This window comes from Dermochelys coriacea, chromosome 2 (assembly GCF_009764565.3).
Source record: "Dermochelys coriacea isolate rDerCor1 chromosome 2, rDerCor1.pri.v4, whole genome shotgun sequence".
Lineage (NCBI taxonomy): Eukaryota > Metazoa > Chordata > Testudines > Dermochelyidae > Dermochelys > Dermochelys coriacea.
In genome coordinates this window covers 168807626-168834664 of record NC_050069.1, presented here as the reverse complement: position 1 = coordinate 168834664, position 27039 = coordinate 168807626, and the positions used below count along the sequence as shown (strand labels likewise).

The following is a 27039-nucleotide window of genomic DNA, read 5'->3' as shown; positions in this document are numbered from 1 at the left end:
TAATATAAACAAAAGGAAGTATTTCTTCACACAACACACAGTCAGCCAGTGGAACTCTTTGCCAGAGGATGTTATGAAGGCCAAAACTATAACAGGGTTCAAAAAAATTAGATAATTTCATGGAGGATAGGTCAATCAGTGCCTATTAGCCAAGATGAGCAGGGATGGTGTTTCTAGCCTCTGTTTGCCAGAAGCTGGGACTGAGCGATGGGCTAGATCACATGATGATTGCCTGTTCTGTTCATTCCCTCTGGAGCACCTGGCATTGGCCACTACTAGAAAACAGGATACTGGGCTAGATGGACCTTTGGTCTGATCCACTATGGCCATTCTTATGTTCTTGAGGAGACATGGAGAAATCAACCCAAGTATATGGCACTAATCCAGCCTGGACAAGTTTTCTTTCTGTGTACTGTAGCCAATCATCACTCAAGTGACTGTTATGAATTATTCCAGTTAGGACATGTTCAGTTCGTTTCTAGGCTGAGGCAACCAAATAAAGACGGACTGCAGAGTGTCTCAAAGTTTGCTGGTTTATTACGCTTGAGCGTGGTACCACTCCGTTAAGCAGTATGGGACCCTGATTACAGGTTACACAAAGATTATATACTGTTGGCAAAACATCCTGCCTACCTGCCTCGGGGCGCTTAAACCAATAAACAGGTCTTCTCCTTATCTATTACCAATCCCCTGCATCCACCTTTCCAATGCAAAAAAGCTAAAGCGGCAATTATTTCAGGCATGTCGGCTGGTTCCTGTCTCCTTTGTTTCCCTTATCTTGAAACTGTCCAGCTGTCCACTTTGAAGGATCCTTCCTTCCTTGGTACGTGATGTGCTTTCTTCTAGTTAATGGCTGACAGGAAACCCAAAATGGAGTCGCATATGCTAACTAGGTTAATTTCCCCTAACAATCCTGCCTTTTCTTATGTACGTCAGTAAACTATATTGGGCAGAATAACCTTGATGCAAGATTAAAATTTGCCAGTAGCACATACTACAGCATTCTAGGCATACAAAGAATAATACAAAAACAGAAAAAGCCATATAGAATAAGATACAAAATACGCCTTCCCCAAGCCCCCAAGTCTGGCAGCCAGGAGGTGAGCCAGCTCCAGGCCTCATGGAATCCGGTACTGGTGTTGTCAAGGGTGACACGGTGAAGCGAGGTGGCCTGCTGCATAAGGGTGTGGATATCGGTTTCCACCCTGTGGTGTTGATTCACGAAGACACAACAGCTTGAATTAACAAGAGCACAACTCCCCTACCCCCACCCCCGTTTTGCAAGGAGATAGTCCAAGGCTAAGCAGTTCTGCAGTGTGGTCTGAGATAACTGAGTCACCTCAATTTGAAGGGTAGACAAGGTGTCTGCGGTGGCATTTGCCATTAATTCTAAAGCTGCAGAAATGTTAACTATAGCCTTTTCCAATTCACTCACCCCCACCCAGGGCAAAAACCAAACAGAAAAAGGAGTGAAAGCCTGTAGGCCATTCAGAGAGAAGATTTAATGGGACATTACGTCAGTTCCTCCATACCATGTTCCGAATTTCCCACTGGGCCAGGGTCTGGTGTACTGCAACAGTGGGTACTATGGCTCCTAAGGTGCATGTACCACAGCAACCTGCCAGGAGGACCTTGTAAACCGTGTGGTTGCAAAACCAGAACCAGCCTGATCCCTCAGGGACTGGCCATGGTGCCCTGGAATACTTGGGGGAACTTGCCACACCAGAGCTAATGCGAGTGGTATATTGCACCCTACAAAGTTGTGCACAAAATTGGTATTTTCGAAATTCTTACGTCATGACACATAAAGCATAACTACCCTGGGCCACCATATCAATAGACCAAGTTTGGATTGTAACATTCCAGTTAAATGGAGTGTTTGTCCATAATCCAGCCTGGAGGGTTCGGTTGAGAGGGATAGGCACCCCTACCAATGGGATTCCCTGACCTATGTACGTGGGGGTATGAATACAGACCCAACACTGCGGGTTAACCCCCTATGCTATAGCATGGGTTAAATCCAGGAAGCTGTTGCCTTCCCATCTGTGTAACGAACCTGAGAATAGAGAAGGGATTCCACAGGCCACCCATACCAGTATTTGCATCATCCCATGTACCACGCAAAAAACAGGACAACAAATATAAGTCCAAGAAAACAAGAAGTCCTGATGGAGTCTCGAGATCCCAATAGTTGGGGAGTTCAGCTCAGGGACTGCCAGAGGTGTTTATTCACGGGGCAGCTTGTCAGACAGCTCATCGGGCCCAGGCGGGGGTCCCTGCGACAACTTAGCGTAGCTGTGATGGATCCAGGAACTTCTACCTGCAACTTTTAAAGCAAAATAAAGCACATAACAGAACCTGGTATGGCCCCTCCCATTGGAGTTCCAAGGGGTCTATACAGGGGAATTTTTTTACCACCACCCAATCCCCTGGTTTGAAGGGATGAACCTGTAACCCCAATCGCGGTTTGAACCAACTGAGCCACAGACTGGTTGTTATTGAGCTCTATTTGTAATCTGGCTACATACCTGGCCAAGGTCTCATCTCCATCCAAGAGGGTAGTGTGAGCGGGAACATAGGTTCCCGGAACCAAAGCTGGCCTCCCAAACAATACCTCAAATGGGGACAAGCCCAGGGGCATGCGTGGGGCCCACCTTACATGCCACAGGACTATGGGCAAAACCTCTGGCCACTTCAAACCAGTCTCTTTGCAAAACTTTGCTACCATCGTCTTCAGGGTTCGATTCATGCGCTCCACCTGCCCTGCCGACTGCGGGTGGCAAGGGCTGTGGAGTTGTCGCGCAATCCCCAGGCACCGGCACAGCTCCTCTAGAATCTTTGCAGTGAAGTGTGATCCGTGGTCTGAGTCGATGACTTCAGGGACTTCAAATCTGGGCACAATGTCTTTCAGCAGAAATTTTACCACAGATCTGGCATCTGCTTTTCTGGTTGGTACTGCTTCAGGCCATCCGGAAAGTTGATCCACTATTACAAGGAGGTGGCAAAACCCCGAGCTTTTAGGCATTTCTGCATAGTCCATCTGTAATCGCTGAAACGGGAAGTTAGCCCAAGGTCTCCCCCCCCAGTGTTGGCATCGAGCCGAGACTGAGCAGAGAGGGCCAGGCAAGTAGAGCAGGAGCCAAGAACTCGCTTCACCATCGGATAGACATGAGGCGCTGCCCAACATTTAAGAATAGTAGCTGCGGTGGCCTGAATGCTGGCATGACTCAAAGAATGAAAATAGTGGGCGGCCGGGAGCAGATAGCGATGGGGGAGAATAGATTTGTTCCCAATTCGCCAAACCTTATCAACGCCTTCAGAGCCTTCCCAACGTTTCCAGTCCTGGAGCTCGTCAGGCGGCACATCAGCATACAACTGCGTCCAGTCCATCGGCGGGAAGGACATATGCAGAAGAAGAGTTGCTGATACCGGGAGGGGCTGAAGGGCAGCAGTCTTTGCGGCCGCATCAGCCTAGGCATTACCTTGAGAGACAGGATTCTCAGACTGCTGGTGAGCATAACAGTGGACAACAGCCAGTTCGAGAGGACCTTGAATGGCGTCCAAAAGTGCAGAGATTAAAGGGCCGTTTGCAATCTTAGTGCCTGAAGAGGTTAGAAACCCTCGCTGTTTCCAGAGCTGGCCCGTAGCATGGCAAACCCCAAAGGCATATCTAGAGCCCTGAGCACTAGAGCCCTGAGCACTAAAGGAAGGTGGAAGGGGGGCTGCTTCTACAATGGTTGTCTGAGTAGTGACGGAATAGCCGGATACCCGCTGGCCCTCCAAATAGAAGGAGGAGCCATCGGTAAAAAGGGACAGGTCTGGGTTTTTCAGGGGAAGGTTGCGTAAATCCGGTCGAGGCTTACCGCTCTCAGCGACGACGTCCATACATACATGGTGAGGCATGCCATCCTCCGGAAGGGGTGTCAGTGTAGCGGGGTTGAGGACGTTGCAGCAGCGAAGGGTGATGTTGTCAGCGGCCAGCAGAATCAGCTTGTATTTGTGTGCCCGCTGCGGAGACAGCGCCTGCGTTGTACGCTGTTTTATGAGAACCTCAACCTTATGGGGGACCCAGACAGTCAAAGGGTGCCCCAGAACAATAGGGCGTGACCGTTCCACCATAAGGGCTGCAGCGGCAATGGACCACACACAGGAGACTGATCCCCGAACGACAGGGTCTAATTGTATGGAATAGTAAACTATGGGGTGTGAGCGATCCCCTATGTATTGCAATAGGACACCGCTGGCCACTCTCCGCTGCTCGTGACTGAAGAGAAAAAAGGGTTTACTGTAATCCGGGAGTCCCAAGGCAGGTGCAGAGATCAGGGCTTTCTTTGTGGACGTGAAAGCGGCTTCCATCTCCGGGGTCCAGAGAACAGGATTGGGGTTTGAAGTTGTGGTGGCATGGACTAACGGTTTCACCAATTCCCCGAAGGCCACTATCCAGGGTCAGCAGAACCCCGCAGGCCCCAGGAAAGCCCGTAACTGCTTTTTTGTAGTCGGGCGCAGGTAATCCTGATTGCCTGCACCCTATCGGGGAGAGTAAATGCTCTCCAGGCCGAATCACAAAACCTAAATAGATCACCTGGGTTCGGCACAGCTGCAGCTTGGATGGAGATGCACGGTGGCCTTTATTAGCTAATGCAGTAAGCAGAGTAACAGAATCAGCTAAACATGCATTATAATCAGAGCTAGCAATCAACAAATTATCCACATATTGGACTAGAACAGAGGAGCTAGGCAAAACAATGTCTTTCAACTCATTGGCTAGAATTCGGGAAAAAATAGTGGGGGAGCTGAGAACCCTTGGGGGAGGTGCATCCAGGTTAGCTGCTGACCCCCCCCCCAAGTGAACGCAAACAGATATTGGGAGTCGGGGTGCAAAGGAATATCAAAAAATGCAGCACACAAGTCTACAACCATGAAACAAGTAGCCGACTGGGGAATCAGGGACCACTGGTGGGGGGTTATAACCTAACTATTTATTGCACGCAGATCTTGAACGAACCGATAAACTGGGCGCCCATCCGGGCCCGGTTTTGGCTTTTTCACAGGAAGGATAGGAGAATTACAAGGACAACTGCACGGAACCAAGACCTCCTGGGTTAAGTAGCTAGAGATAAGAAGGGAAATACCTTCCTCCGCCTCCTTCGGCAAGGGATATTGTTTTATGAAGGGAAGCGGCCCATCCCTCACCTGCAGACTGACTGGAGTAGCTGATTTAAGGAGGCCCACATCGGTGGAACTCACGCTCCACAAATTGGGTGGAGCACTGGACAATTCTGTGGGGAGATCGGGAATCGGGGTAACCGAGAACATAAGAGAAGCAACCGCCGAGTCCAGGACGGACATGCGAAGCCCCTTGGGGGCACAATATATGTGGGCTCCCAGCTTGCTAAGCACGTCCCGCCCAAGAAGGTTAGCGGGGCCTTCTGGCATGACAACAAATCTATGTGACAACTTTAAAGAACCCAGCTCCACAGGGATGGGGCAGGATAGGGGAGCCAGGCATGGGTTGCCCTCAATACCCTGCATCCAGACCTTGCTATTAGAAAGAGAGCCTGGAACAAAAGTTAAAGTGGAAAGGGTGGCTCCGGTATCCACCAAAAAGGGCACAAACTGTTCCCCAATTTTCAAGTAAATTTGCGACTAATCCAAGATCCCATTCCAACTCTCCCATGGCTCCCAAAATCTCTGCCTCTAGTCACTGGGGATTAGTGAAGTCCTGGGGAGCATTAGGGGGAAAGGAAGAACTGGTGTCCGGCTGATCCTGCCAAGGAGCCCCTCGTGGAAGCAGGGGGCATTCCCTCTTCCAGTGCCCTGGTTGCTTACAATTATTACAGTTCCCACCCCAGCCTCCTCCCTGTCCTGTCCCGCGTCCCCTCCCCCTTTTATTCCCATGTCCCTGCCAGCGCTGATTCCCCAAGGGAACATACAATGCAGCTGCCAACATACTTATTTCCTCACGTTTTTCCTTAGCTTTCTCCTCGTCCCTACCATTAAACACAAAAGTGGCCAGGCGAACTACTTCGCTAAGGTGTTTCCCTGGCCAATCGGGAACATGTTTAGTTAAATACTTCTTTATGTCGGGCACCGCTTGATCGACAAAGTAAGAGACCATCATCGTGCGGCTAATCTCTGCTTCTGGCTCCACCCCTCCCCCATACATTCTAACCTGCTTAAACAAGTGGGCCAAAATACAGACGGATGCTCGTTTAGGTCTTGTTGGCACTCTCTAATTTTTGACCAATTTGCCATCTTACTACCCACCCTATGGATGCTCTCCAGGAGCCCTTCCTGGGCAGCTGAGAGGCGGGCCCAGCCATTGAGGTCGTAAGGATTCCAACCTGGATTGGCTTCGGGCCAAGGGGTGCGATTCTCAGAATCCCCTGCCCAACGCCGATTAGCATCTAGAATAGAATACTTCTTGTCAGGGATAAATAGGGTTTGCAAAATAGCCTGGATGTCTGCCCAGTTAGGATTAAATGCCTTAAAGACTGAACGGATAGTCTGTAGGACTCTTTCCAGATCGTTGCGCAACCTCGGCATCTGCGACTGCCAGGTTACCAGGTCCCCAGGGCCAAAAGGGCAGTGGACCATGACCATAGTGACACGGTCATTGCCTGTCGCAACGGGCTGTTGTATCAGGGGCGCTTGAAGCGCAACAGGGGGTAGGGTTAGAGACAGGTATAGAGGGGCAGGAGGAGAAGGGAAAGCAGCATAGGGCAGAGCAGAACCCGCAGCGGCATGCAAACCTTAGATCTGGTACCAGAGCCCAAAGTCGAGGGGCGCCTCTTATCTCGGGTGTATGCCCAATTATCCCATACATACCAATAATCCATTTGAGCTGGATGCTTGTCCTCCAGCTATTGTCTAAGGCAGGTTAATTCATTCTATCCAAAAGTTCCATCGGGTGGCCATCCAAAGGGCGTCTGTATAGTCAGTGCTGGCCACTCGACTTTACAAAATTACAGCTCTTCTTTTACCTAACCCATGCGTGCCAGAAATATTTTTCCAGTTCTCGAGAATCTCAGCCAAAGGGGATCCCCTGCTCACACTCTGCCCAGAGCCCATTCTAGGGCTACCAAAAGAACACCTAATGTCCCACCTTATAACCTAAGCGATGGCCCACACTCCCGTTCCTCGGAGTTCTCGAAGGTGAACTCACCCGGTGCTGCTGGAGTTGTCAGAGGGAAGGAGTGCGGCTTCGCTTACAAGGGCGAGCCTAGAGTCCCATCTAGGTTGCCAAAACTGTTACGAATTATTCCAGTTAGGACATGTTCAGTTCGTTTCTAGGCTGAGGCAACCAAATAAAGAGACTGCAGAGTGTCTCAAAATTTGCAGGTTTATTACGCTCAAGCGTGGTACCGCTCCGTTAAGCGGAACGGGACCCCGATTACAGGTTAGACAAAGATTATATACTGTTGGCAAAACATCCTGCCTGCGTGCCTCGGGGGGCCTAAACCAATAAACAGGCCTTCTCCTTATCTGTTACCAATCCCCTGCATCCACCTTCCCCATGCAAAAAAGCTGAAGCGGCAACTATTTCAGGCATGTCGGCTGGTTCCTGTCTCCTTTGTTTCCCTCATCTTGAAACTGTCCAGCTGTCCACCTTGAAGGATCCTGCCTTCCTTGGTACGTAATGTGCTCGCTTCTAGTTAATGGCCGACAGGAAACCCAAAATGGAGTCACATATGCAAACTAGCTTAATTTCCCCTAACGTGACATAGAGCTACATTATATATCCAGTAAGGAGTAATGTGACCATTCTGTACATATAGTCCCCCCAAAACATGGAAAAACTCTAAAAGCAGGTTTTGTTCTTTTAAAAGTCTGCAACAAAAATGCTAAGGAATAATGCCATTAGATGGCAGCTGTAGTAGGGTCTGACTCCCTAAAACATACCATGCACTGGGATAGGACTCCCATTGGACCTGTTTTACAACAGGAAAGCATGTAATAAAGGATATCTTCCATCTACACCCACTCTCTCTAGGCAGCAGTGAAGAGATTAAAGGGAGAAAATGTGAGAAAGAACAGCCTGCACATCATATTGGAAAGAAGCCTGCAGATAGTTGGGCTAGGCACAGTATGGACTTTCAGGAGATTGGGGGTGGGAAGCTGTCAATTTTCTGAGGAACAGGGGAGGCTCATTATGAATTTTCTGTAGTGGGATAGGGAAAGTACAGATTAATAGTTTCTAAGGCCACAAGGGATCATTGTGATCATGTAGTGTGACCTCCTGCAGAATACAGGCCACAGGAATCCCCCCCCCCAATATTTCCTAGAGCAGATCTATTAGAAAGACACCCAATCTTGATTTAAAAATGATCAGTGATGGAGACTCCACCACAACCCTGGGTAAATTGTTCCAGTGGTTAATTACTCTTACTGGTAAAAAATTGTGCCTCATTTCCAGTGTGAATTTGTCTTATCTTCAGCTTCCAGCTATTGGATCATGTTATACCTATAAATTGAAAAGCCCCCCTGTAGGTAATTATAGATTGCAATCAAGTCACCCCTTCACCTTCTCTTTGTTAAGATAAATAGATTACTATAAGGCATGTTTTCTAATCAGCTAATTATTCTCGTGGCTCTTCTCCAAACTCTCTCCAATTTATCAATATCCTTCTTGATTTGTGACTACCAGAACTGCACACAGTATTCCAGCAGCCATCACAGCAGTGCCAAATACAGAGGTAAAATAAACTCTCTACTCCTACGCAAGATTCCCTGGTTAATATATCCAAGGATTACATTAGCTCTTTTGGTCACAGCATCACACTGGCAGCTCAGATTCAACTGATTATCCATCCTCACACTCAAATCTTTTTCAGAGAGTCACCGCTTCCCAGGATAGAGTCCACCATCCTGTAAGTATGGCTACATTTTTTTGTTCCTAGATGTATACATGTACATCTAGTCATATTAAAACACATGGTTTGCTTGCACCCAGTTTACCAAGCAATCTAGATCGTTCTGAATTAGTTACCTGTCCTTTTTGTTATTTACCACTCCCCCAGTTTTTGTGTTACCTGCAAATTTTATCAATGATGATTTTATGTTTTCTGCCAGGTCATTAATAAAAATGTTAAGTAGCAAGGGGACAAGAACCTACCCCGTGGGTCCCCACTGGAAACAGAACTGTTCCATGACAATTCCCTGTTTACAGTTACATTTTTGAGACCCATCAGTTAGGCAGTTTTTAATCTATTTATTGTGTGCCCCGTGGGTTTTATGTTGTTCTAGTTTTTTAATCAAGATGTTGTGTGGTCCCAAGTTAAGCATCTTACAGAAGTTTAAATATATATAATGTCAGTGCTATTACCATTATCAACAAAACTTGTAATCTCATAAAAAAATTAAATTAGCTTGACAAGATCTATTTTCCATAAGCCCATGTTGATTTGCATTAGTTACATTACATTCCTTTAGTTCTTTATTAATTGAGTCCTGTATTAGCCACTCCATAGCTCGCCTGAGATTGATGTCAGGCTGACAGGCCTATAATTACCTGGGTCATCCCATTTACCCTTTTTAAGAATTGGCACACCATTAGCTTTCTTCCAGTCTTCTGGAACTTCCAAAGTGCTCCAAAACTTATTGAAAATCAACATTAATGGTTCAGCAAGGTCTTCAGCCAGCTCTTTTAAAACTCTTGGATGCAAGTTATCTGGACCTACTGATTTTAAAATGTCTATCTTCTGTTTAACATCCACCAGAAATACGAGTGGAAGAGAGTGTGTGTTATCACTATATGATGAGACTATATCATCCGTTTTTCCCCAAATATGGAATAGAAATATTTATTTAACACTTCTGCCTTTTCTGCATTATTATGGATACTTCTACTGTTTCCATCTAGAGATGAATCAATACCACTGCCAGAAAAAAGAAAAGGAGTACTTGTGGCACCTTAGAGACTAACATTTATTTGAGCATAAGCTTTCGTGAGCTACAGCTCACTTCATCGGATGCATTTGCATTCTTTTTTTCTCCAGTATATTTTAAAAACTTCCTCTTATTGTCTTTAATTCTATTGGCCATAGATTTCTCCTTGTGTCCCTAGGCTTCAGTTAGAAAATTTTCTACAATTGCCATCAACTTCCTCTTTCTTCCATTTGTTGTATATTACTTTTTATTTTTTTTATAGCTGCCTTCATTTCCTCTCTAAATGAGATTTAAAAAAAAAAAAAAAAAAAAAAACAACTCATCACAGCCTTCTTCCTCAATTGTGGGATTGTGGCTTCTTGGTCATCTAATAAGGTGTCCTTAAATTATTCCCAATGATCATTCATATTTTTTGATAAAAATTTTCCTCCCAGATGATTTGGCTCATAATTATGTTCAGTTTTCTGAAATTCGCCCTATTAAAGCATCAAATATATGTTTTATTATAGGGCTACACTTTATTCTGCTTGAACATTATAAATGTGATCAAGTCATGATTACTTATACATAAGCTAACATTAACTCTTAGTTATGTGATCAGTTCCTCTTTATCTGTTCGGACAAGGTCTAATACAGAATTCCCCCATGTTGACTGCAACACTTTTTTTTTTTTTATTTAGGCAATTGCCATTTATAATGTTTGGAAATTCCAAGGATGTTTTAGTACTGACAGCATGAGACCTCCAGCATACATCACTCAAATTGAAATCCCCCAGTAGAATCAAGTCAGCTGATAACAGCAAGGAGAAAGACACTGTCTGATTGTGAGGAAGTAGCACAATATCTGTTTACAGGAAGGAAGACTATAGGCATCAGGGAACACTATCACACTGCAGTTGTAGCACAGAAAATGAGTTCTATGCTTAAGAAAACATTAAAGAGGAATGGGCAGCAAGAATCTGGAGCCTACTTTAGAGATAAAAAATAAATGACTTTTATTTAAGATCCCATAACAATATCAGTTTAACTTATAAAGTTCTCATATTAACAATGATATGAGGTAGTCATCTCTTCATACAATTTACCTTCAAGGACAAGAAAGCATCTAGCGGATATCGTCACACTGAAATCTAACAAGTACTATGTTCTGACCAGGTCTAAGGCCCTACCTCAACCTTTCTTGTAAGGGCTTTACTTTCTCACTGTAATACTGGAGTTCTGCTTAATCATTCCTGGGCTCCACCTCTTGTAGATTTTAGTCATTAAACTTCCTCCAAGGGGTGTCCCTTCTCACACTTATTTTCATGTATTTATTTTTTTCTCTATTAAAGTGTTTCTCTGTCTTGTTTCCTCAGGTCCAGAGCAAGCAAGGAGCCACACCAGTAAACAAACCAAAATTACAAGCCAGGCAAAGCAAACCAAACATCTCACCATTCGTCACTTTTTAATGGGAAGCTGCAATAGAACTTTCCTTGCAATATTGCATTGCAAACACAAGAGGGAGCTACACAACCTTATAAATACTACTTACAAGGCTTACCCCCTATTTATCTCCCATGATCGAAAATGGAATCCAACAACAGCTGTGTTTTCTCCTGGTTCTAGAGAAAACTTTGCCAGAAACATTGCCCAAGGATAAGAACTACCCAGTATCTGCTTATGAAGCTGACTAGACAGAGGAAGGAAGAAGTCATGCTGCAGCATGCACCTGCCTTCAAGGTATTCATCGGTTTCAGAGTAGCAGCCGTGTTAGTCTGTATTCGCAAAAAGAAAAGGAGTACTTGTGGCACCTTAGAGACTAACAAATTTATTAGAGCATAAGCTTTCGTGAGCTACAGCTCACTTCATCGGATGCATTTGGTGGAAAAAACAGAGGAGAGATTTATATACACACACACAGAGAAATTTCTACAGGATTAACTACTCTCATTTGTCAGTGTGTGTCTTTTTCCTCTTCACAGAGATCTGCTCTGGACAGTGTATCTTCTATAAGCACGTGTTTGGAGTATAAATTACTTTTCAATAATATCTTTTCAATTCTAACAACATTCTCTGTATTGTAGCAGGTGTTTTCCCTAGTGGTTATTTATATATTTCAGAGTAGCAGCCGTGTTAGTCTGTATTCGCAAAAAGAAAAGGAGTACTTGTGGCACCTTAGAGACTAACAAATTTATTAGAGCATAAGCTTTCGTGAGCTACACCTCACTTCATCGGATGCATTTGGTGGAAAAAACAGAGGAGAGATTTATATACACACACACAGAGAACATGAAACAATGGGTTTATCATACACACTGTAAGGAGAGTGATCACTTAAGATAAGCCATCACCCACAGCAGGGGGGGGAAAGGAGGAAAACCTTTCATGGTGACAAGCAGGTAGGCTAATTCCAGCAGTTAACAAGAATATCAGAGGAACAGTGAGGGGTGGGGTGGGAGGGAGAAATACCATGGGGAAATAGTTTTACTTTGTGTAATGACTCATCCATTCCCAGTCTCTATTCAAGCCTAAATTAATTGTATCCAGTTTGCAAATTAATTCCAATTCAGCAGTCTCTCGTTGGAGTCTGTTTTTGAAGCTTTTTTGTTGAAGTATAGCCACTCTTAGGTCTGTGATCGAGTGACCAGAGAGATTGAAGTGTTCTCCAACTGGTTTTTGAATGTTATTCCCATTGTTTCATGTTCTCTGTGTGTGTGTATATAAATCTCTCCTCTGTTTTTTCCACCAAATGCATCCGATGAAGTGAGCTGTAGCTCACGAAAGCTTATGCTCTAATAAATTTGTTAGTCTCTAAGGTGCCACAAGTACTCCTTTTCTTTAAGGTATTCATCGTTATCTTTCCCCTAGGTTTTACATATTAAAGCCCTTCATTGAGCCAATGTACTCAAACTGTTATTTTTAAACTACCCTTCTAACAGATCCATCCCTTAGGCTTCCACATATTCTACCACATGCCATATCAATTTGCTGCAGTTGAAGAGGGGCAGTATCAATGGTGAGGTCTGTTGTTCTTAAAGGCCCAGGGAGCTTGTACTTACCAGTGAAGTTAATTTACATGCCACAGCAGCAAGATCCTGATGTAACCTGATGTAAGTTTGTTTGGTGCTCTGCAGTCCACAGCCCTCCTTCCAAAGTGGAGGATGGCCTTGGTCTCTGCAGCCACACCCTCACACAACAATGGTAGATACTCCCTACAGGAAGGAGGCACAGAATCAGTATGCTGGAGGAGACAGGGGATACACTGGCTGGTAGAAGGTCTGGCTTAGAGGGTCAACTGAATAAAGGAATGAGGAGGGGGCAATGTCAAATGATCAACTGATTGGTGGGGTCTTGGGAGACAAAAAATTGATGGGATGGGAATGGCTGTGAGGATGGGTTTCTTGGGAGCACATGGGAGGCCCTAGGGCAAAGAACAAATCAAAGGGTAGCGAAGTCAGGGGAAAGATAACAGAACATGGGGCTGGGTGCAAGCAGGAAGACACTTAAAGATAGAAAGAGATGGGGGGGCGTTTCCTATTTTCCACTACTTTGCACATTGTGTAGTCAGCCGGTCACCAGTCACTATGAGTGAGTGAAGAATTCTGATCTGGTAACATTTCATACCCACTTAGCACAGGTGTAAAAGCCAACCCAAGAGTCAAGCCAGTGGAGGATCAGGATCAGATTGAACAAGATAAAGTAAGCAAAGGAACAAATATAAGAGGAGATGAGAGTTCAGAAGAAAGTGAGGTCCATCAAGAGTGAGTGAGATGGAAAAGAAGGGGTTTGGAGGGGCAATGTGAATGAAAGCGATCTGCAAGAAACACACAGAGGGAAAGGGACAGGCAGATAAGAAAGGGAAAAATGAGTGAAGAAAGTTTTCTGGGGAAGATAAAATGATGGGAGACAATTTCAAGTTTTAATGAACACAGATTAATGGCAAAATATTATATAATCAAATACTGGTATGGTGCTTGTGGGATGAGTGGGGAATAGGAACAAGGCATGAGAATCTCTTGTTCCTACCAAACATATGAGAAACCAGCCAAAACCCCCACATTTTATTGAAAAAAATCAAAAAGAGAACACAAACAAGTGTTGGCAGTGCATTCTACAGGAGTTTTGAATATGGTTTAGTGTCTGACGGGCAAAATTGTGTTTGAGGGAGTTTAAGTGAAAAATATATAAATGTCCACTAGGTGGTAACTGCCAAAATCTTACTGAAAAAAGTCCTTTACACAAAAGGAATTACAGTAGAGTAGATGCTCCTTCCTAGCAACAAATCAGTGGCCTTTTGCTATGTCCTAAGCAGCCGTTGTTATGGGGAGTGTCGTCTGACCAAAGGCATATGAAGAGTTAAGGGTGTTTCGGAAGGGGTGGGGCAGCAAGGTTGTGGATGGGGAGTTGGGGTGAGTGGGGGGAACCGCAAGTTTGGGGGAAATGGGTCAGGGAACCCTGGGTTTGGCAGGGGAACCCCCAGTCAGCAAAACATCTGAGAGAGCCTGGCTGCCAGGGCAGGCTGAGGGTGCTCCCACTGGCAGCTTTATGCTCCACCATGAGGAAGGATTGATGGCTGGGGTGGGTACCATGTGCACCCTGCTATGGAGGGCAGGGTGGCTCCTAGCACAGACAGCAGAGATGGGAGGGGGGGAGAAGGGGATAGATCAATGCCCTAGGGAGGGGGATCCCTGATCCCCCACTGCAAAATAGCAACCCTTCCCCCCCCCCATTGCCTGCCAGCCCCATGCTGAGGAAGGGAGGAGGAAACCCTCCAATTGTGCCTCTGCTGTTCCCGGGACCCCAACTTGCCCTTATCTTCCAGACCATCCCTCCAAACATACTCTCTATGCAGGCTCTGTCAGGCAGGGTCCTGGAACTGCGCAGAAGGGCCAGGGTCAGGAGGGGAGTGAAAAGATGCAGTTTGGGGGGTTGGGTGGGGAGGGGGGAAGCACCCCTGGCAGTGACATCACAAACGTTGCTCTTGTGTAGCAGCTCTGTTGCTATTACAGAGTGGACAATTCATGGTAGGGAAAGTGTTCCCAGAGGAAATGTTGCTTGTAAGCAGCCATTGCTCTTACAACCTAAGGTGTTGCTGCAAACATGCATCTGTTGGATTTCTATTTACAAGAGTTGATGCACCACCTGTGCATTTAAACTATAATTGCAGCTACAAATTTAATGTGTCACCGTTTTCAGCTATAATGCAGGAATACCCAAAGTGGGTATTAGCAATACTGCCTGTTTGGGTAACCAAGAAGTTAGGAGACTGGCTTCAGGATGATGATTGTATTTAAACAACGCTGTTATACTTGCTCTGTAATTTATGCTTTTAAGGGGAAGCCACCTTCCTTTTTTGTAGCTATTTCAGTTTCAGATTTTAACCACAACTAAGTACACAAACATACCAGCCTTTCCCCTAACTATTCAGAAGGGGATTCAACTTCCAAGTGCTGGAGTGGGGAAACTGCCATTATATCCTGCCCTTGCCTCCCTCCCAACCATTTTCTGAGGTTGCTAAGTCTCATTTTCTAAAATTACTAAGAACCAGACTTTTAAAGGTATTGCTGTGCTTAGAATTGCAGTGACTAAACCCATTTAAGAGCCTAACATTCATTTTCAAGGGATTTAAGCACTTAGGAGTCTAAATCTTTTGAAAACTGTGTCCATAACCAGGGATGGTATCAACTTTTCTTTTGTATTATGGTGCAGCATTTCCATTGTATTAAACTCTTTAAACAGAAGTGATGTAAATATATGAAAGTTTTATTGCTGAGTGTTACAGGCTTCCTCAGCCCTGTTTCTGTCTCAGTCTACAAAACCATGCAGAGACCTTTGTGCTGGTTTTAACACCCTGTGCAGTTTATTTATAACAGCCCCACCACCTTCACAGCATACCGAGGGGAAGGGGGCGATCTCACTGTCTGCTTCCCCCTTTTTTACTTCCTGCTGGTGCCTATTTGTGGGCTCAGACTAATGACTTAATTGGCCTTTCTGCATTGCCCCCACTCACAAATTAGGCACTGGTCTGCCTCATCAGCTCCAATCTGCTATACCTGATTAGAGCTGCTGTGAATAGAGTGTTGAGCCAGGGTTTCCTACCCAGCACTCTGTCACACACCTCCACCCTCATTTAACTGCAAGGTTCTTCTTGCCCTGTGCTTTCCCTCCCTTACCAGAGGGGCTACCCTGTGGGAACCTCTCTCAATCTCCAGGGCCATCATCTGGGTTTCCTTTGCTCATCCTCCCACCCACAGAACTCATACAGTGTGGAGGTAGACATCCCCATAGCTCTGTAGCAGCCCATTGGTCTTCACTCTGGGGGGTTACTCCTCTCCTTCTCTCTCATTGCATCTGGCAGGGTATTTGAGGTTACTCCCCTCATTCCTTGGATCACCCAGGACCCCAGATTCCCCCAAGTTGCCAAACTGTGCCTGGGTTTCTTCTCCTGGGGGTTGTGTTGCAGGGAGCTCCCTTGGCCCCCTGACCTCTGCTAAGAAGTTTGGGCTGTCTGTCTCCCCTGCACCTCCTTCCTTCCCTGGGGACAGCTCTTGTCCTCCTGACTCAGGCTTTGTTGTCCAGGGGTCTCTCCTTTTTTGGAGATTCTTTTTTGGAGTTCCTCCTCCTCTCTTCCCCCTGGTTTTCCTTTATTTAACATGGGATTCCTCCCACCACCTCACTTCCCAATGGGGAAGGGACTCCAGTCCATGCTGAAGACAATTGGATAAAGCATCCCCTCAATTACCCCAACATGTTTCCACCAAAACCTTCCCCGGACCTTCAGGGGCACCTGGGCTTTGGGGCAATGCCCCTTATTCCCAGGGACACACCGCAAGTCCATAGTTGCTCCTGGAATCATCGAGTGAGGCTTCACCAGCTCCCTCTGGACAAGAGAGCAAGCTGAGGCCATATCCATAAGGCATCTGTGGAGTTTCCTCCCTACCGTCACAGAAATGGTGGACAGTTTTTGCCCCCTTTTTCTTCCCTCCAGCCCTGGCCCAGCCACAATCCATATGGGGCAGTCCCCTTCCTTGTGTCTGGGTAGTCCACATTGGTAGTAAATAATGGGTTGAGCCCCAGCTGGAATTGCTTGGGGTTCTTCCTTCTTCCTGTCCATGCCCCTTTCGGCTGTGGGTTCTCCGGTCTTCCTCCCCACCTATGGACCCTTGTATGGTCACCCCTCTTTCCTGGGAAAGTCTGCTTCTGCATACTACCCTGTCAGTTTTATGTCAGCATCTACTGTGCCCAGTTGATGTTGCCTGACCCACGCTCATATGTTCTTGGTGAGGCTCTGAAGGAACTGTTCTAGTACCAGAGCATCCATTATTTCCACCATCTGGTCTCAACCAGTGGGTGTCCCAGTCCATCAACCTTTTGGGCAAATGTCCAGGACCATAAACCTCCTATCCACCTTGCTGATCTGAACTTTTGACAGTACTTCTCAGTAGACAGCCCAACCCAATCCAGGATGGCTGCCCTTACCATCTCATATTTTCTGGCCTGCTCCTCACTTAGGGTCATATAGGCCACTTGGGATTCCCCTTACAGATAGGGAGCCAACTGCAGGGCCCAGGTTACCCTATCCTATCCAGCACCCATGGTTACCCTTTCAAAAGGGCCCACAAATGCATCTGGGTCATCTGCAGAGCTCATTTTACATAGTTCTAGCCTCTGTGTTCAAGCACCATCCCCCACCACAGGACTTACCACCTTCTGTAGTAGCTGCTGCTGGATGCTGGCTTGTTCCCTTATGAATAGGGTTGCCAGGTGTCCTGTTTTCAACTGGAACACCCTATCAAAAAGGGACCACGGTGGTTCCAGTCAGCACTGCTGACTGGGCTGTTAAAAGTCCACTCAGTGGGGCTAAGGCATGTTCCCTGCAGCTCCCAGAAGCAGTGATATGTGCGTGCTTGCTTGCTTGCTTGCTCTCGCTCGCTCGCTCGCGCGCGCGCGCGCGCGCGCGCGCGCGCACTCTCTCTCTCTCTCTCTCCAGCTCTTATGCATAGGAGGTAACCAGGAGGCTCTGCACACTGCATGCTGCCGCCATCCCAAGTACTGTCTCTGCAACTCCCATTGGCCAGGAACTGCAGCCAATGGGAGCTGCGGGAGTGGCACCTATGGACAGGGCAGTGCTCAGAGCTGCCTGGCTATGCCTCCATGTAGAAGCCAGAGGAAGGAACATGCTGCTGCTTCTGGGAGCTGCTTGAGTTAAGTGCTACCTGGAGCCCACACCCCTAGCTGGAGCTCTCCCCCCAGGTCCCAATCCCCTACTCCAGCCCTGATCCCCCTCCTACCCCCAAACCCTTCAATCCCAGCTGGTAGCACCCTCCTGTACCCCAAATCCCTCATTGCCAACCCCATCCCAGAGCATTCATTCCCCCACACCCCAACCTTCTGCCCCAGCTGAGAGCCCACTCCCACACCATGAACCCCTCATTTCTGGCCCCACCCCAGAACCCACACCCCCCAGGCCAGGGCCAATACCCCCTCCTACACCCCAACCCCTTGAGCCAGCCAGGTGAAAATGAGTAAGTGAGTGAGGGTGGGGGGATGGAGTGAGTGGGGACAGGGGGAAGGACCTTGGAAAAGGGGCAGGGCCGGAGCAAGGCCTCAAAGTAGGAGTGAGGTAGGGGGCAGGGCAAGCATGTTCAGTTTTGGGTGAGTAGAAAGTTGGAAACCCTACTTATGAAGTCCTGCAGGCTTCTCTGCTGCTCTGCCTGCCAGCTAAGCAAAGCCCGTCTCTCTCTGTGGTGAGATTGTTGAAAGCCTTCTAGGGCCTTCTGCATAGCCTTTTGTTGCTTTATCAGCCATTGAAAGGTCTTCTCTATTGCCCAGGCCACTAGACCCTCACGCTGGCTCAGATCCCAGATAAGTCCCCCATATAAGAGGCTTCCTCCATCCTGCTTTTGTCTCAGTCTACAAAACCATGCAGAGACCTTTGTGTTGGTTCAACACCCTGTGCAGTTTATTTATAATGGAGTCCCACCACTTTCATAGCATATGTAGCACCTTTATAAGCAGGGGGAAGAGTAAGCTCTCTCTCTTCCTTTCACTGCCTGCTTCCCCTGTTTTTACTTCCTTCCTGTGCCTATTTGAGGGCTTGGGCTAATGGCTTAATTAGCCTTTCTGTCCTTCCCCAAGCACAAATTAGGCACAGGTCTGCCTCATTAGCTCCAATCTGCTATGCCTGATTGGAGTCCCTGTGACCACTTTTGATTCGGGGTTTCCTACCCAGCACTCTGTCACACTGAGATGAGGTTAAGTATCTTCATTTTTCTTGGTTTTAGTCTATATTCTGGCTTTTAACTGCAAATATTCTTTTCCTAAATACGGTGTTTGTTTCTTTTTGCTATTGCTTGGTCCTTGAAAGTATAAGATTTGTTAAAATCCTAGAGATTATATGGCCTGTATATTTTTTTCACCTGATCACTAGATGAAGGCATTTATATGAATTAGCCAGTATTATTTCAGAAATCAATAAACTAAGGAATTGTCTACACACAAATTGGAACCAAAATAGCTATATCTGTTTTCACTGAAATGTTATTTCAGAACATACCTGTGCATTGTCACTCTTGTAGTAGTAGGATTTTATGTTTGTATTTTATATAATTTAAAATAAATAATAATGTAAATGTATTGATGTATGATTTAATTATATTTTGCTAGCCATTCTTTTTAAATAGCAAAAAGGAATGGCCTAATGGGCAATTGGTAAAAATACATTCGCTAGAATTTGTGTTTGGACTGATTTTAAGGCAGTAACAAATTCTTTAAGGGTTACCAATTCGTTGTAGGTGTAGCATTTTAAAATAAGTAAAAGAATATTATGATTGGGTTTTTTTGGATTGCCATTTAATGTTTTTGTTTAAAATGTTTTGTGTAAATTGTTTTATGTATAAATAAAAAATGTGTGGGTTAAAAAATAAATGTAAAGGCCATTTCTAAACCAGATGGTTTAGGGAGGAACTGGAAACGGATGCAAGGGCGCCAGAAGGCTGCACACACCCCTATTGAAATGTTAAAGAAGGGCAAGTTAACAACTTCAAAAATAAAAAAGGCACCTATTAATGGGGACAAAATAGCGGTAATTAAAACTAGCATAAAATAACTTTTAAAAAACATAATAAAAATTAAAAAAACAAGCACTCGTCAAACAACAATTAATTACGGCATGATGATGCAAAACTCATTGGTTCCAATGAAGGAAGATCACTATATAAACAGGGTGCCTTGCCATGAAACTTTGGGTTCATCCTGCCAAAAGACTTCCCCGGAGCATCATGTCACGACCGACAGAACCCGGCTCCTCCCTACCGTGGTCCACCTAGCTGACTACTAGATTGATTCCGACTTTAAACTGGTAACTATAACATTGACTGGTGGAACAGTATATGTATGTGTGGTGTGATTTGAATGCATATGCTAATTGTATTTTCAACAAACATGGCATATTGCCTTTTCCCCTAAAAAAAAAAAAAAATCCTGTGTGCTTCTTATAAGCATAAAACTCTGACTTCAGATGAAGTGTCCTATTTTCATTTAATTTCAGTCAGTAATAAGCCAACTTAAGCTAAATCAAAATAGGACAGTCAGAACCTGAAATAGTGTCCATAGACTATATAACTAAATGTGCAGCACGTTGCACATATGCTAAGAATTTGTTCCAGTTCGTGTGGACAAGCTCTACAAGCTGTGACTGATAATCAGCTCTAGAACACCATCAAATGAGAATCCTTTGATCCTATGGGGAATGACAGAATTTTTTAGGAGGGAGAAAATAGACTCATTTTTATTCTCTAGCGCTGCTCCAGGAGAGGTATACGCTTCAGAGGAAGGTGCAAGAAACCCAAACAGGAATATTATAGAATAATGCACGCAAAAGAGTTTCTTCCTAACCCTCATCAATTTGTGCTTAACTTATACCCTAAAGCATGATGGTTTAGATCTGTCCTTTAAAAAAAAAAATCTTAACTATGGATGTTCTCATTAAGGGGAAATTGTACAAACGTAATATTATGATTCTTCTTAAAAGTCTTCCTTGGCTCTTTGTCTCAATAATATCATGTGGCAGTGAGTTCTACTGATTAATTATGCATTGTATAGAAAACAATTTCCTCCATAATCCCATGAGGATCAGAAAACATCCCACCAGCATGTATAAGGGTGATGTGGTTTATTTGTAGTGACAATCATGGTGCAGGATACTGAAGTGAATGTTCCATTCCCACTGCTGCATGTCCAGTACTGTATGCAGTAAGCTAATAACTATGGGGCATGCATGCCACCATCAACTATATAAATCACAGCAGTGAAATAGGAGAGACTTGTACTATCTCATGCAAAACGTGAATAGTCTCTTCCCTTCTAAGGGTCTCGGTCTTTCGGGCCCAGTGATTGTGACACACGTTTTCTGTTAATCTGAAAGTCCCTTCTTTTCCTGTTCATTGTCCATAATAATGAAAAGTCAAAGTAACTGCAATCAGATATTTTTCCTTAATAAAAGAGCACAGCATACAGAAAGGGAATAATGAATTAAACAACAGCTAAAATGAAGTCAGATGGCTGCTGTGTAATGGAGAGAAAGGAGGTCACTGAACAGAACAATGTTAAACCTGAAACTCTCCAGTACAATTATAGAAGTAGCTCTAGTGGTGTTGGGGGTAGTGATTCTACTGAAACTCCACAGGAAAAGGAGCAGCAGAAAGAGTCAGGCAAAGCCAGTTTTTCACAACACCAAAACCTGATTCCAGATGCTTCTTGTAGTTATGAATATGTCTCTGTGAGAACGTTTTCTAAAGCCTATTCTTAACCTTTCAAATTATAAGCAGAACGCTCCTAGAATTGACCGAAGTTCAAATGAATCACCATTTCTATTGTGAGAATCAGGGTATATTTTATTTATTTAACCTATGAATACATCCCCCATTTAAAAAAAAATCCCATTTTTTTCACCTTGTCCTTTTTCAACTAGTAGCCTTTTTTCTTTCGTTCTTTTTGGAAAGATAGGTGAGTATCACCAAGAAAAGGTGATGCAGATTGCTTGCAAGCTCTTGGCATGCAGAACTTTGATTTGAAATGTAAACATTTACTACTAATATTGCGAAAGGGAAGTCCATGTGGGCAAGATCACACTGTAACTTTGGTTTCTTTGTATGCATTTAAGGACACCTGCAATAGGATGGTCAAAGTTAGGTCAATTGTTTCCAAACTGGTGACCAGTACTGCCCCAAAAGACAAAGATACATGTCACAGTTATGAAAGGTGCCTATTGACTGATAATTTCCAAATAACTAATTGTGATTTATGACATAATTACTAAAAATATCACCATCTTATGCTTCTAGGAATACCCTAGATATCTGGCAGCACTCCCTTGATTTGGAGTATCTGAAGTTAAGTGAGATAACTTTACTAGGATGAGAATTTCTTGTTGAATACATCTCAGTTATTAGTGCTGATGTAGTAATAATTCTTTTCATGTCTATATTGTTTTTTACCAAATGATTGCACACCTCTTAATTAAGCCCTTAATAAGACCTACCTACCTCATTAATATTCCCATTTTACAAGAAAGTTAAGTGACTTACCCAAGGTCAAACATCAAGTTGTTGGTAGAGCTAGGAAGACAACCTAAATATCCAGAACCCCGGTCCTCACCTCAAACTGTTAAACCTTATTCCTCCCCATCAAACAGCATTTGTGAATATTGGCCTTCATCCAGACTAAGACTGGAAAGTGTGTTAGCTAACACATTTTAACTTACATGTTTTAAAAGTTTAGTGTAGAAAAGGTGCATTAGCTGTAATGTGCTAAGCTGTTTGTATCTTAAAGCTTAGAAGGATACCAGAACATTTTAAGGAAGACACTGCCTTGTCTACACTGGACTTTTAGAACATATTGGTTAGAACATGTTACACATTCTAACAATGCACCCTTCAATCCTAGACTAGATAGGATCTTGGACAATTAAGCAGCTACCAGCAAGAACGGGAGCAGATCCCTCTTATTTATCTTCATTCATTATAAAGATTTGATTCTAAAGATTTTATTTTTCCATTCCAGACAGTTATAATAGCAGCATTAGATGAAATGCATCATCTTCTCCTGACCTGTAAATGACCTGGTGTTTCTAGCACACTTTAGTCACTTAACTAATCTGGCTTTTTAGTTATTCAATATATTTAGCTCATGAGTAATGTTTCTCTGGTTTAACCTTTTGAGTTCCTTTAACTCACAGTTCCTAAGGAAAAAAATATTTATAAGGTTCTTAGATGCACAATATACTGCCTGACCTTATGTTGAGCTGTTGAAACCAAGCTCATCCTAAAAGGCCCTCAGGGTAGAAGCAATTGGCTTAAAACTTCTTGCTAAAAGAATTCAAAACAGATTTTTCTACACTGAACTGCAAGCTTTTGCTTAATTTTTAATAGACATCTCTATTTGCATTTGCTTCTTTTAGGTATACTATTTTTAATTCTAATATTTTTACAATACCACAAATAACTTGCCCAGTTATTAATTATAATAATTTGTCACACATCCTGCCCTGGAATCCATTCCCTACAACTCTCTACAGACTTTTGGTGGTTCTTGGCTTCATATTCATCAGAGACTTTGCAAGAGTCTATCAGTAAAATAAAAGCTCTTAGTGGAAAAGAGTTCACTAGGTAAGAATGAAATGTAAGCTGATGATGATATGACGGGAAAATAAGGTAAGAAAGATCTAAGATTTCTTGAGTAAATGAGGTTTTTTTTCTCTTGTGTGGATGCCTAGTATATTAAAATGCAAATATCTAGGTCAGTGAACATTTATAACAACCAAACTCTAACAGAATGTTAATTATATACATTTGTTTTCCCCCCCATATCTAAATAAGATAATTTAAAAGACCAGAAGGGCATTTTGGCTATAATTCCTCAGGAATAATTCCATAGAACTGTGTTATCCAACATATCCTTTTGCAGCGAGTCAATGTTTAACTTAAACATTTGTATCATAGCTCACAGAATATTTATTTTATAGTCATGTCTAAATTTTCTAAAGTTTTGGATCCAATATTCCAATTTAGACTAATTTCTGGGGTGCACGTGTGTGCAAGTGTGCGTGTGTACAAAGTATAACAAGGGAATTTATGATCCTAGGAATAGAAGGGCCTGCTATCCAAAGAGAACCTTTGGAGGTTCTGCAATCATTTGTAGAAATTCTTTTGACCGTCACAATCAAGTAGAATACAACAATTAGTAACACAGTTTTACAGCACATTAAATAAATTGTGTGCACTACAAAGCTGGGAGAACTATTTACAGCAAACAATTTAAGTTATTTTAGCTAAATTTCTATTTGTGAATGACCTGCAAAAAGAGCTTTTTCAGGTTTGCTTGTTTAATTTTATTTGATGAATGGTTTATCTGAATATATTTCAGCCTATTGGTTTTTCATCAGTTATTTACCACAACAATTGTTTTGATAAATCACTATTAATAATTTGCCACTCAGACAATTTGATAAATCCCATGATATTTTGTCTTCTGCCTGACTGGATAACTTCCAAATCCACATGACTTTTCAGGATGGCCATATGAACACTTTTGGTTAGAGTACCCTTGCTAAGCCATACATATTCAGAAATACTTGCCTGCAAATACTGAGTTATACAAATAGTCACAACACTTCTCTTTCCAGTAACGTTCTCATGAACAAAATTTGTGCTCACATGGATATTTACAAAGGTCCCAGCCCATCAGAAGACTTAAAAACATACATTTTTTTTAAAAGCAGGTTAGATAAACACCTGTCAGGGATGGTCTAGATAATACTTAGTCTTTCCATGAGTTCAGGGGACTGGACTAGATGACTTCTTGAGGTCCCTTCCAGTCTTACAATTCTATGATTCTCTATATGCTGTCGGTGGTTGGGTGTTTGCTCCAGGCCAGCAGTACTATCTAGTGGCAGTACTCCGAGATGTGATGACTAATGGCGAGAGTCCAAGGGCCGCATTCTCTGGCCATTACACCTTGAGGTAGTGTCGCCGACTAGTGAGAGTCTAAAGGCTGCTCCTCCTCCAAGTGGCTACAGTTCTGGGGGAGCGTCATCTGCAACGCAAGGAATGAGATTGAGAGCTGCCCTGATGGTGGAGAAGTGGGTGGCTATTGCCATCTGGAAGCTGGCAACTCCAGACAGCTACTGATCTGTTGCTGACCAGTTTGGAGTGGGGAAGTCTACTGTTGGAATTGTGTTGATACGATTAATGGCCCTGCTAACTTGCATCCTGCTCAGAAGAACCGTGACTCCAGGTAACGAACATGACATTGTGGCTGGCTTTGCACAAATGGGTTTCCCTAACTGCGGAGGGGTGATAGATGGGACACATTTTCCAATTCTGGCACCAGCCCACTTAGCTTCAGAGTATGTTAATCGGAAGGGCTATTTCTCTATGGTTCTCCAGGCGCTTGTGGATCATCATGAGCCTTTCATTGACATTAACACAGGCGGGCCTGGAAAGGTGCATGACACACGCATCTTTCGGAACGCTGGCCTGTTCAGGAAGCTGCAAACCGGGACTTTTTCCCCAGATCAGAAGATCGCCGTAGGGGAAGTCGAAATGTGCATTGTGATCCTTGGAGACCCTGCTTACCCTTAAGCCGTGGCTTATGAAACCCTACACAGGAAGCCTTGACAGCAGCAAGGAGCGGTTCAACAGGCTATGCTGGTGCAGAATGACTGTGGAGTGTGCTTTTGGCCGTTTAAGTTTGTGAGTAGTCCCAACTTAAAGTTACAAACCTACATACCAAAACATTTATGCACATAGTTAGTTTTACATATATGCTAGACACAAGCATGTATTTAGTATATGCTGTCGGTGGTTGGGTGTTTGCTCCAGGCCAGCAGTACTATCTAGTGGCAGTACTCCGAGATGTGATGACTAATGGCAAGAGTCCAAGGGCCGCATTCTCTGGCCATTACACCTTGAGGTAGTGTCGCCGACTAGTGAGAGTCTAAAGGCTGCTCCTCCTCCAAGTGGCTACAGTTCTGGGGGAGCGTCATCTGCTGGTGAGAATTCAAATGGCATTTACATAATACTTATAATACTTACTTACATAATGGCAATAGCTCAGAGTAGTGTTGCCCACTGGCAAGAGGGACAGGAGGGTTAAGCCTACTCCACTGGGTTCCAAACCAGGGCCCTTCCACAGGACTTAGGGCTTGATAGCTCTAAACAGCAAATGCACTCCCTGGATCACTTCCCACTGTTGTCTCAGTCCCTCCGGCAACATCAGGGGCTGGACATGGGGAGTCCCTCCTGAGTTCCCCTCTGCTCCATCTCTGGAATCTCCTCCACTGGCAACAGTGAGTTGTTTCGTTCTGTTCCATGGTCAATGGGGTTCCAGTGGCTTGGCTATGCGGTTTGAACGTGGTGGCTTGGAAACCTGGTGGCTTCCCAGCAGGAGGCTGTAGTGTCCAACAACTCTCCTCCATCAGCCCAGATGGAGTTGAGCTACTGCCTTTTGAACACTACTGCCACTGGGAGCATGCCTAACAGTGGTGAGAGGGCATGGCTTCCTGCATCCAGAGAAGCCCTTAACTCTTGCATTGCTGGTGCGGGATTGATACACTACATCACACAACCTCCCCCTTAGGCTAGGATCTAATGGTGGTCCATCATCCTTTTCCTCCCCCTCCCACCCATGAGAAGAAACCGGCATTTGCATGTGCTTTCCCTGGGCAGTGAAGTTCTTGAAAGTCATAAGGCTGCAGAGAGAGGTACCATTGCATAATCCAGGCACTGGTATCCTTCATTGAATCGAGCCAGCAAAAGGGAGTGCGGGCCAAGAACACCTGAAAGCAATTTCCCAGTAGGTCATATTCGAGGCCTCAACTGCCCACTTTATCGCCAGTACCTCCTTTTCAATCATTGAATCTATGGTTTCTTGAGGGAACAGCTTCTGGCTCAAGTACAGTATCAGATGTTTCTTGCCATCCACCTCCTGGGATAACACAGCCCCGAGGCGCACCTAAGAAATATCCATCTGGATGATGAACTGTTTTGTAAAACTGGGCTGGCAGAGAATGGATCCCTAGCTCAGCTGGTCCTTCAAGGCCTGGAAGGCTCTTTCACAATCTTCTGACCATTGCACCCTGCGTGGCCTTGTGCCGTTTATGAGATCAGGGGT

At 44.5% G+C, this 27039-nt stretch overlaps 1 protein-coding gene across 1 annotated transcript in view; it reads left to right on the top strand.

Moving 5' to 3' along the window:
- Positions 1–14217, top strand: part of UPP1 (uridine phosphorylase 1) — a 45275-nt gene extending 31058 nt beyond the window's left edge. The window contains exons 9-10 of the transcript XR_006279164.1: positions 11244–11607; positions 12711–14217. The gene's annotated coding sequence lies outside the window, so the exon portion shown is untranslated. The remainder of the gene's footprint in view (positions 1–11243; positions 11608–12710) is intronic.
- The last annotated feature ends 12822 nt before the right edge of the window (positions 14218–27039 follow it).